The sequence below is a fragment of the Macaca mulatta genome, chromosome 4, assembly GCF_049350105.2.
Source record: "Macaca mulatta isolate MMU2019108-1 chromosome 4, T2T-MMU8v2.0, whole genome shotgun sequence".
NCBI classification, from domain to species: Eukaryota; Metazoa; Chordata; class Mammalia; order Primates; family Cercopithecidae; genus Macaca; species Macaca mulatta.
This window is the reverse complement of record NC_133409.1, coordinates 132,101,353-132,113,878: the sequence shown is the minus strand read 5'-3', so window position 1 is coordinate 132,113,878 and position 12,526 is coordinate 132,101,353. Positions and strand designations below refer to the sequence as shown.

Sequence of the window (12,526 nt, the reverse complement as noted above, 5' to 3'; positions counted from 1 at the left end):
AAGAAGGAGAAAGGGATAAGATTAAAGATGTGGCGGTCTGCAAACCTGAATGTCTTTTAGTGTAATTAGACATCAGCAGCACCTAATACTAAAGAGAGGGCAAGTCTGTGGCTGCTCTGGTGATGAAAACATTAAGTAGTATTAATAAATAAAACAAACATTTTTTAGTTGTTTATCAAACAGCAATTAGAAGGCACAAAGCTAAAAATGTGTGACAGATCCTCCTTAAACAATGTCATGATTTTTTTTTTCTCTCTGTAAGTGGGATTTTGTGGGAAGGACTATTTTCACATCTTCCTTTGCCCTCAATCTTCTTACTTTTATAAGCCCCCATCAGATATTAAAATGTATCCACATTACACCTTATACAGGTGTGTGTGTGTGTGTGTGTGTGTGTGTGTGTGTGTGTCTAAAATGTTATGAGTTAAGTTGTAGTTGACTAGTTGGGGTATTACATTTTTGAGACATTTAATTTAACATAAACTGATAATAATTTTGATGTTTCCATTTCTATTTTGGAGCCAACAATTTTTCTTCTTTGCTCTTCATTCTCTTATTAGCCACTGAAAATCTTGCAAACTTTTTGTATATTACAGATAAAACCACCTCTTTGAGAGCATACTTTTCAATATGGGTCTGTCCAAATTCCAAAAGATGAGAATTCTCAACTCTGGTTAGAAAAATGTTTCCTGTAGGTCTCATGATAAAGTCTCAGGATATAATGTGAAGATTAGGTTATCAAGTATCAGTATCAGATAATTTTTTTAGTAATATGCTACTATATACTAACGTAAATTAACATAGTATCAAATTTGCTACTTTGTTTAAATTTTTTTATTGGAAAATGGTGAGAAGTGAACTATTCATAGTTACTTATGTAAGCAGCTACCTAATGGAAGAAGGGTTAGGCAGGCTTTGTTACCCACACATGTTTAACTCTAGGCTTCTTGATCTACTCACCTTTACCAAGTATTTTGCCCAATGAGCCTCTTCCAGACCTATGAAACTAGACATTTGTCATCTGCTGCTAATATGTCACATGTACATCACCTGTGAAGTTTAATATTCTGTAAGACAGACATTATTCTTTTTCAAAAGAAAAGTATTTTTCCCCTGTATCCACTGTACGGGGATTCTGGTCCTTACAGTGGCAGCAAAGTGATAGACAATTGAAATTTATTCTAGTTCAGTTTACCAAAGGTGAAGTTTATAAGCAGTTTCTTCATAAGTTACCCATATATAAGCCCAGTTCGACAGAGTAAATATATTCTGGTTGGATCATATGATTCAATTTTATTGGAAGAACATGATTTTTCTCTATCTTTTGAAAGTTATTAACTTTGGCATTATTTTTCCCAGCCTGCTTTTATGATAATATATATTATGCTACCAGATATCTGAGTCATCTGAGGCATGTGTTTCCTGTACTACAAACTCCTCTTTCAGTAGGTTTATGAGCAAGCAGAATTGACTCCATTTGAGAGGCATGGGAGGGACCCTCAGTAATCAGCCCTGTGCCTCCTGCCATCTCCTCTCTCCTGAACCATGTAGCTGAGCAAATGAATATCTTGAGTCATGCAGCTAATAGCCCTTGGAAACTGTCTCTCTGTTGAGTAGGCTGTCAAAAAAAAATCTGGGAACTCAAAATATCAGTTCATGCTATTCCTCCCAAAATCATGACTACAACAGAACTGCTGACCTTCAATTTGGCACCTGCTCTTGCTAAGCTCCTTGAATCTGATATTTAGGACTTTTCCAAAATATTACTGCCTTACCTAGACACCCTTTCTTAGAGCCAAGGTAAGAATCTAGTCCGCTTATTCTAGCAAGTCTGTTTGTCACTCATGGGAATTCTATGAAATTAGGACAAATGCCAATTATTTCTACTGGGCAGTAATAAATATTTGAGTTCACGTAATCAGAACTATTCACTACTTTACAATTTTATCATGTTTTACCTATTTCCCAAAGTAATTATTGTTTGACGTCCCCACAAAATGTTGGCATTTATGAAGAACTATTTTGACTTCATCATTTGAACAGCCCTCAAAGCTTCCAAAAATCTCCATTTTATATAAAGTGATTGAGTTACCACAGAAACTTAGCAACATTACACATAAAACCAAGGATAAAATAAATATCATCTAAGGAAACTGATGCACAGAAAACAGTTGTATGTTCTTTGCATATTCAAGTACCATTAATGAATCAATTAGGACATATTTTTAATAAAATACTTAATATATATTTTTAAATACACATACATTTGTTTAACAAATAGATTCTGAATAGCAGAAGAATACTCTGCAAATTCCATAAGATGAAGTTATAAAACTACTAATGAAATTTGAATGTATGCTTAGCTTGTATTTAATAAATATTACTAACGTGATCAGTTTTTTTCATGGCCTCTGAATTAATCAGAATATCCCACTTAGTACTTTCTCTCATCTTGTTATATGTTGAGTGACTATAAAGGAAGCCTTTGTGACTGCTTTTTAGTACACTGGTAATGCTCACCTGTTGCTCTCAAATTCCACTCCTAACCTCCATCCCCACTTATATGGTTTGGCTGTGTCTCCACCTAAATCTCATCTTGAATTATAACTCCCATAATTCCCACATGTTGTGGGAGGGACCTGGTGGGAGGTAATTGAATCATGGGGGTGGGTCTTTCCCCTGCTGTTCTCATGACAGTGAGTAAGTCCCATAAGGTCTGTTGGTTTTATAAAAGTCAGTTTTCCTATACAAGCTCTCCTTGCCTGCCGCCATGTAAGACATGACTTTGCTTCTCCTTCACCCTCCATCATGACTGTGAGGCTTCCCCAGCCACGTGGAACTGTGAGTCCATTAAACCTCTTTTTCTTTATAAGTTACCAAGTCTCAGGTATGTTTTATTAGCAGCATGAGAGCAAACTAATACACTCACCCACCCCACTATGACACTTAGCTGTACTGTGCTAGTACTTAGTTAATTACCAGAATAGCTATTTTCAGCAGACATTTTATTATGGCCACCACCACTCATTCCAAATCTTCTAATGTTAATCTTTTCAGTAGCTTATGAGGTTCAGAGCATTGCTTTTAATGAATTCTATACATAATCATGAATGAACCTTCAATGCAAAGGTAGAAGATCTAAACATAAAGGAATGAGATGTGGAAGGAGAAGGAGTTCTCAGGAGATTGAGAGCAGAGGGAAACTGCTCTGGACAGGATTACTTAGCAAGGGCTTATCCACCCTCCTTTCTGGAGGACATCTGTAAAGGGGCAAGTCTCAGAGACTTGTTAATTTTCTGTTTTCTTGGGAAACTCTGAACTGAATATCACAGAAGTTTGTAATGGTCTTAAGATCCTGCAGACCTGATTTCCGAAAATTGCCAATCTATTTTCTTCTTCTAAGAAGGATGCCTGAGGAAGTTATTTTCACTCTTAAGTTTTTCTCAAAACAAGGAGAATTAGTTAGCTGTTAAAAACAAAATCATTAAGTGTTCCACTGTTGTCTATAGAGTACATAACCTAAGGATAGAACAAATCCTTGCCCTCAAGGATCTTACAATCTCTCTCAAAACACTGGATGTGCATTAGCATTTTTATAGTGTAATCATTCTGTGATGTTGTCAGAAATGCTTTATTTAAATGGGCACAACAGTTATATTTTATTCTAATGAAGACTCATTGGCACTATGGATTAGCATTTGCCAGTGGGAAAGTGGCTATTAACCTTGATATATGTGAATGTGCCCACATATAGGAGCCATGTCTCTAAACAGAGTACATTTTCTAAGGTAAAACATGAGGCTAGGGGAGTAGTGAGTGAGAAGAGACCATATACATGCTCTATTTAGTATAGTTGGTATATTTGAAACTAGAGGAGAATGGAGAGGTTGTTCCAGACTCCAGATATAGGTGAACCTAACAACTCTTGTTAAAATTCTGCTATCAGTATCAGAAAATGTAAGGTAGTTTTTTGTTTTGTTTTACCTTTTATTTTAGGTTCAGTGGTACATATGCAGTTTGTTATATAGCTAAATTGTGTGGTGCAGGGGTTTGGTGTACAAATTATTTTGTCACCCAGGTAATAAACACAGTATCCAATAGGTAACCTACAAACACCTGGTCTTGTTTTTTAATTTTAAGCTTATCATTATTAAATCCTAGATAAGAAAATACTGAGAGTAATTGAGGTTGAGTAAATCTTACCTTGACACATCCAGTTGTAAGGCATAAAGGTACTAACCCCTATGTTGTTTTTTGATACTACTATTACTAGGTACGAGTTACAGGATTGTTAAAATGCATTGGGCATTTCTATGAGACAGCCCATCTAATTCTCACAACTATAAAATAAGTATTAATATTCCCTATGATTCCAAAACTTACACCAGTGGATCCAGGATTCTTTCTTAGTTTTGTCAAACTCAATATTTTTACTCTTTTTACTTTATTTTAAGGTTAATATGAGTCTTAATATCACTAGACTATACCAACTCTTATATACACAAACATTCACATATATGTGTACATATTAAAACCTCACAAATATCAATACCAAATATGCTACAGCCTCCATAAAAACACTTATTACACATAAACATTTGAAAATCAAGATTATCTATACTGTACAGAAATATCAAATCAGAAAATAATAGACGATTCCTTTCTCAGATATGCTGACTCTAAGACTTCATGTCTCCACAATTTATCCTAGATTTATAAACAGCAACAGCATGAGCACAAATCCACTTTGGAATACAATATTTCTACCCAAACCTTCCAATTCCCTTGGCACTACCTTCGGTTTCAGTGATGGAGTTCTTTTTGTTTGTTGTTTCTCTGCTTGTCTTCCTTATTTTTACTTGCTTTGATGTCTCTAATCCCACTGATCCACACAGGTGACCAAACTTTCATCTGTAATCTGTAGCATTCAAATTAAAGGAACAGTTTATAGATTCTAGGATTTTCTGAGCACCTCAAGTAAATCCTTCCTAGGCCCCTCATGAATGGATAAAACCACGAGCAGCGGATGAAGCTAAATTGATCCCAATGAATGTACCACAAAGCATCAAATTGTATTCACTGCCAGCCAACAAACAAATAGAAATCTATTTCCCCCATTTTTAAAATAAATATATTTATTATGCTTTACTTTTAGCCCAGTGCCACTTGATCAAAATTGAGATTTTCCTAGCAGATATAAGATTCATAGAAGTAATGTGTCTTTCATTAGGTGATAAACAGCATTTACTATTGGACAGACTTCAGCTTTTTGTTGCTCTCTTCAACTGTAGACTTCTGAAATGCTACACTGGTCTGTATTAAGAACAAATACTCTTTTTTCATAGAAAAATTCTATGCCTCTTTAAAGAAAACATATAGAATGGAGATAACTGAATTTCTTTCCTAGTCACATTAAACAGAAAGGTTAAGCTCCTACTGACAGGAAAGATGTATTTGCAAGTGATTAGTTATATTTCTATCATAGTGCTTGTCTGTGGTCTTCCTTTGATGTTTAAGCAAAGCTCTTGAACACGCTGGGTTGTATGCTCTGATGTTGATTTATAGGTAGAACTGAATTCCAAACACTAAGCCAGTAGGTAGGCTTTAATAAAAGGCACAGACTTTCTCCCTGCTGGTTAGTGTGTGACTAAGCTATGTTGTTTTAGGGCCTCAATCTGTCAAGACAGACGTGCAGTGAGGGAGTCCTTCGACCTCAAAGACCTGAGCTATTTGCAGAGGGTCACATTCTGCCGTTTAGGATTGGAGGTTTTAAACCCTTGGAAAAAAATAATAAACTATGTTAACAAACAAACAAACAAAACAAAACTGTTTTCTGTTCAACAGTGATGTTGAAACCCTTTTTGTTAGAAGTTAAGGTATACCTAGGAGGGAGAAGATAAAGGTAATTAGGCAGTCAGTCATATGGCACATCAGATTCAGGCCAGGCAGTGTCAGTCCTAAAGCAAGAACATCAGAAGGAATGGTAGGCCATCTTCCACAGGCTGTTGTATGCCTAGCCAACTGACAACTCTCAGGGAGTTGGACGGTGGGGATCCAGGAAGCATCGTGAGCAGCTCAATAAAGCTATCCGGTTGGGCTACAAAAGGAGAAAAAATTAATGCAATAGAGATATTAGATTAAACAAAGAGAGGCATCCCCATCTGGCCAAGCTCAGGGATGTGTGAATTACTAAAGTCATAAAATGAGGGCATGTTTAACACCTCAGTCTGCCGGCTTCGTGGTCTCAACACATGAAAGGTACAGAACCACGCAACCACACTATCATCTGAAGAAAGAGAGATGCAGTTCACTATTCATTTTTGCCAGAAATGCTTTATTTCCACCCAGGTATTTTGCAAATTGAAATTTCTACTTTATATTCAGTTTATTTGGGGATTCTCGATCGGCAAACCCAGAAATACAATGAATGTAAGCTTTTCAAAGCCAGGGAATAGATTTTAAAAGCAAACAACAAACGAATAACACTAGCATGCATTTCTTTTGAAAAAGACATAAAATCTCTGTTGCATAAAATATCTTAAAAATAGAAAATCTGCAAAAAGCAATACCACTTGCCAAAGTTAACTACTTTTAAATTTCTTTCCAAATTTGTTTCCATCATTTTCAAAGAAATATATCAACATGCACATGTGTAGATATTTGTGCATTTGTGTATAAACTTGTGTTCACAAACACAGTATGTGTTCTGTTTTGTACTTTCATTTTTTTCTACTTATATTTTAATTGTAATTAAAAATGCTTTTTAATTTTTTAATTTCATATAAGGCATGTATAATTTCATTGTAGCAATGAAAGATAGTCTACACTTGAAAGTTAATATTGTCTCCAAATATTTATTACTGTAAACACATATCTTGAATATAGATTTAAATAAACATTTGCTTTCTCAATTAATGAATACATGAAAATAGGCATTCTTAGTACATACTTTTCTCATTGCCCAACATATTTAAATATATTTAATATGTGTAAATATACTTAAATATATTTAATCTATTTCTCTCCAGGTGATGTAGCACTAGCAATAGAGAACTATGAATCTAGACCCAAAATTCAAATTTTTCTTTGTTCTTAATTGGCTCTAAGCCGTTTATTCCAAACTGCATACTAACTCATAATTTTCTTATAGGTGAATCTTAAGAGCAAGAAGTACTTGTATATAACCTTATCTTTACTCAAATAGGGCATAAATACTGTAAGAATCTAAGGACCACCAAGTGCTCTAATAAAGACTTCGTAAAATTGACATTTGATACTCAGCCATCTTGAATCAACCCATCTTTGTATAATTTACTTTTAATTTTTTTTAACTTTTATTTTAGGTCTGGGGGTACATGTGTGGGTTTGTTATATAGATAACTTGCATGTCACAGGTGTTAGGAACATAGATCAACACCTAGATGGAAAGCATAGTAACCAACAGGTAGTTTTTAGGTCTTCACCCTCCTGCCTCCGTCCACCCTCCAATAGGTTCCGGTGTCTGTTGTTCTCTTCTGTATGTCCCTATGTAATCAAGGTTTAGCTTCCACTTATAAGTGAGAACATGTGGTGTTTGGTTTTCTGTTCACTTAGGACAATGGCCTCCAGCTCTATCCATGTCCCTGCAAATGACATGATCTCATTCTTTTTTATGGCTGCATAGTATTCCATGGTGTATTAGTACCACATTTTCTTTATTCAGTCTACTGTTAATGGGCATTTAGGTTGATTCCATGTCTTTTCTTTTTCTTTTTTTTTTTTCTTTGAGATGGAGTCTTGCTCTGTCACCCAGGCTGGAGTGCAATGGCGTGGTCTTGGCTCACTGCAACCTCCACCTCCTGAGTTCAAACAATTCACTGGCCTCAGCCTCCTGAGTAGCTGGGACTACAGATGCCTGCCACCATATTCAGTTAATTTTTGTATTTTTGTTTTAGGAGAGATGGAATTTCACTCTGTTGGCCAGGCTGGTCTCGAACTCCTGACCTCATGATCCACCCACCTTGGCCTCCCAAAGTGCTGGGATTACAGGCGTAAGCCAAGATGCCTGGCCTCCATGTCTTTGCTATTGTGAATAGTGCTGCAATGTACACATGCATGTGGCTTTGTGGTAGAACAATTTATATTCCTATGAGTATGTACCCAACAGTGGGATGGCTGGGTCAAATAGTAATTCTGCCTTGAGAAATCACCAAACTGCTCTCCACAGTGGCTGAACTAATTTACATTCCCACAAGTAGTGTGGAAGTGTTCCCTTTTCTCCACAATCTCACCAGCATCTGTTATTTTTGACTTTTTAATATAGCCATTTTGAATGGTGTGAGATGGTATCTTATTGTGGTTTTGATTTACATTTATCTAATGATTAGTAACGTTTAAGCATTTTTTTCTTGTGCTTGTTGACTGCATATATGTCTTCTTTTGAGAAATGTCTGTTCCTGTCCTTTGCCCAGTTTTTTATGCGGTTGTTTGTTTTTTGCTTGCTGATTTAAGTTCCTCGTAGATTCTGGATATTAGGTCTTCGTTAGATACATAGTTTGCAAATATTTGTCCCCATTCTGTGCATTGTCTGTTTACTCAGTTTATAGTTTCTTTTGCTGTGTAGATGCTCTTTAATTAGATCCAATTTATCAAATTTGTTTTTGTTACCATTGCTTTTGGTGTCTTCCTCATGAAATCTTTGCCAGAGCCTGTGTCCAGAATGGTATTTCCCAGGTTATTGTCAAGGATTTCTGTAGGTTTAGGTTTCACATTTAATTCTTTAATCCATCTTGAGTTGATTTTTTGTTCATGGTGTAAAGATTTCTAACTAAATGCATATCTAAATATATTTTCTGATTGCATAATTATGAAATAAAAGCATTTATTGTTTATGTCTACTGTTTTACATATCAATATTTATGACCATTTAGCCAAAATTCCACTTGGTTATCTACACGTGTGTTTTAATTATTTATTAATTGATTTTTTCTCTTCTTAGTCATTATTTTTTATTTGTATCCTCTAATCCAGGGGTCAATAAATTATGGCTCACAGGCCAATTCAGACCTGCATCCTACTGACTCTCAAGCAAAAAACGTTTTCTACATTTTTGAAGTGTTGTAACTCCAGAAGCAAATATGAAACACACACCATATGTGGCCTACAGATTATAAAATCTTCACTATTTGGCCCTTTATGGAAAAATAGGACTGACTCTTCCTCTAATTCCACCAACAATCTAGGCCAACACTAGATTTCCCAAAGTGATTTGTGGAAACATCAGTTGACTGGTATTAATGGTGTTGGCGGGAGAGGTACAGGTGTGGCATTCTGTGGTCAAATGAATGTAGGAAACCCTATGTTAAACAAAGTTAACCCATTTTGTTATTGTAATATGTTTTAATATTTACTTTTAAAAGTAAGAAGAATATACACCAAAAGGCTTTGTTTTTCAAGATTACTGCTATGAAAGCTTTGTTTGCTATGACTAGTGTTCTATGAGAATTTGCTTAGATACATTTCTTGACAATAAAGAGGAAATGATATTAAAGGTGAAAGTATGGTGTCATAAATTTAGTTTTAGTACAATGACAAATTCTCATTATATTCATCCTATTTTTTGGGATTCATTAGGTTAACATATTTTCATGGTAATAGTTATATCTACGCATGAAAATAAAACATATAATTCAGAATTTATTCATATTTTCTAGGGTTTTTTTAACTTAAATTTTCTAATATTCATGCTCAAAATTTGAGATGAGGGTGGGATGAGAGAACAGAAATATGTTGACTAATGAAAATAATTGCTTTTTTTTTAATTACAAATCAACTTTTACATACTGTTAGAGGTAATATTTTAATCTTTCTAGTTCCAGCCTCTATTGGTACCTCTGGGAGAGGGAAGGACTACATTATGCAGCATAGAAAATTATAACGTGACTAAAAGAAGGTAGCTGTTGAAGTGTTAGCTTTTTCAGTTCTCAGCTGTCTGCTGTATCTTGAATTAATGTGTTCTATTTATCAGCTTCATTTATAAATTATTGACTTTCAAACCCTGCCTACTACTGAACTCTCTAAGTAGAGATCTGTTCCAATTACCACATATTACATTTATCTATCTATATATACATATTAATTGTGCAAATTCATATTTTATTCCATACTTGATATAAACATCAGAATGCTTTAGGTAAACTATAAAAACTTGTAGGTAAAATGCATGCAAAACCAACGTGAGAAAGTTCTTTAATTATTTATCCTACATATTTTAAAAATAGACTTTGTGATCATTAACTCCTGAATTGTTAGTATTTAACATCGCTTACCTCAAGGGGTTGGACTAGGAGATGTCTAGAATCTGTGTTAGAACCATGATTCCAGAATGTTCTTGACACCTATGATATATAATCAAATACTATACATGTAACCTAGCCTTCCATATATCTTTCTACTTTCACCAAACTTAGCACCGTTTTTTTAAGTTCTCCAAATTTCAGTCTTCAAAAAAAAAAGAAAATCCTATTTTTAGGGTAAGAAGATGGCATTTAACATCTTTTTTATTACCCAACTATTTTAACTAGCATTTTCAACCTCCTGTTTTGATGTGACCTCAGAAATCTTTAATCATAGGGCCCAAAAAATAATTTGCACAATGTCCAAATGCAGCTTGAAAGAGAAAAATAAAAGGTGGAAAGGAAAATTAGACAATCAAAATATCAAAAATATCTTCGATTTGACAATTGTATCACTGAAAAAGAAAACCTACTTATTTTAACATCCCCATGAATATCCCATTCAATGCTACAAAAGGACACCTAGTCAAGACCCTCTAAAATATTCATATAAGAAATTATATAAAAATCGATTTAATATTCTACTTGATTGAATAACTGAATACTTCAGACTAGTCAAATTCACACATAAAACTGACAGTCACAATAGGAAGGAAATTTCCTTTTCAGAACACAAGCCAGAATTTCATTCCAAGACTTTTTAACAAAAAGAAAAATGTAACTCTAATAACTCATGAAACATTACTAATACTTATACTTTAAATTCATATCATAACACTATTCATTTATGTCCACTTGATAATTCCAGAGTTGATCACTGAATTTGTATTTTTATCAGATGCTCTGTGTAAGTTAGTGCATGAGCTCCTTCCTCTTCTGGCTTAATGTGGTGTGAAGCAAGCTTCTTTCATCATTCACACCATAAAAGTAATAACATTCATAGAGAAGAAGAATAATGATAAGCAGCAAATTTTGTATTGCTTAATTAAGTACACTCTCTAATTAAATGATGACTGCTTGTATGTTCTCCTAAAAATTAGAACAACACATACATGTATGGAATGAGAAAAAGGTTGCCTGACCACAACCATAAAATATATTTGAAGAAAAAGAAGATGCCACTTTTTCCTTTCTTTAGTTTTTAGATTCAATCCTTATTTTTTACACCAGATATTCATTCTAATACTATTAACACATGTGCCACAAATATTTTTTAATATAGAGAAAAAAATGCTTTAGTAGTCTATGATAATCTAGTTTATGTTTCTGCTTTTCATAAGCATGGCCAAGGAGATTATTACCCAACATTCTTTAGCTGATGGAAATGACATTGACTTTTTTTTTTTTTTTTTTTTTTTTAGAGAGATGGGGTCTTACTCTGTCACCCAGGTAAGAGTGCAGTGGCACCTTCTTAGCTCACTGCAGCATCGAACTCCTGGGTTCAAGCAATACTCTCACTTCCACCTCCTGAGTAGCCTTCAGGCACATACTACCTATTCTGGCTAATTTTTTTGTAGAGATGGGGGTCTCACTATGTTGCCCAGGCTGGTCTCAAACTCCCGGCCTCAAAGCAATCCTCTTGGCTCAGTTTCCCAAAGTGTGGGGATTACAAGCGTGAACCACTGCACCCAGCCTGACTTTTTAATTTTTATAAATTAATTGTGCTATTTTCACAAACTTCAAATAAATTTATAATAAAGTATACATACCCGCCAGTCTTGTTATTATATCAAAACTTCTCATTTATTGATAAATCCAAAAATCAATCCGATTTCAAAGTTAATTTTAAAATCCCAAATTTGGGACTAGTATTTTCTCACTTCACTCTGACATTACCAGGGCAGTATTTCCTCTGTCAATTCTGAAATATGAAATGAGAAATCTGCTTTTATTAATCTAGTTAGAGGAATGAACTTCAGACTTCTAAAATGCAGCAAAGAAATTGAGTCAGGCAGGAAAAAAATAATGAGAAAGTTAGGATGCCTTAGTGAGCAGGCAGAGTCATTTTATGTAGAGGTTTCCCTCAAGCAACTAAATCGAGCCCAAACAAGCCTATTTCTCTGAAACTTGCTTTACCCGCCGTTCCGTCGCAAAATACATTGTAATAATATCATAAAACAGCTTGAGACGAAGAAAGATTCTGATTGACTGTTCAACATTCCAAAAGGGTAAATTAATATCTGTGAATCTCACAGCTGAAGCATTTTAATGCAAACTTGCAGTTTGTGGGAATTGAATCTGTCCGCCAAAAT

At 34.6% G+C, this 12,526-nt stretch overlaps 1 long non-coding RNA gene across 1 annotated transcript in view; it reads right to left on the bottom strand.

Annotated features, from left to right (window-relative positions):
• Positions 1 to 4,785: 4,785 nt before the first annotated feature.
• The window catches only part of LOC106997964 (uncharacterized), a 136,131-nt gene continuing 128,390 nt past the window's right edge, over positions 4,786 to 12,526 (bottom strand). Inside the window, exons 3-5 of the long non-coding RNA XR_013417033.1 lie at positions 11,984 to 12,135; positions 5,883 to 6,097; positions 4,786 to 4,918 (exon numbers count right to left, since the gene is read on the bottom strand). This is a non-coding gene — a long non-coding RNA (uncharacterized LOC106997964). The remainder of the gene's footprint in view (positions 4,919 to 5,882; positions 6,098 to 11,983; positions 12,136 to 12,526) is intronic.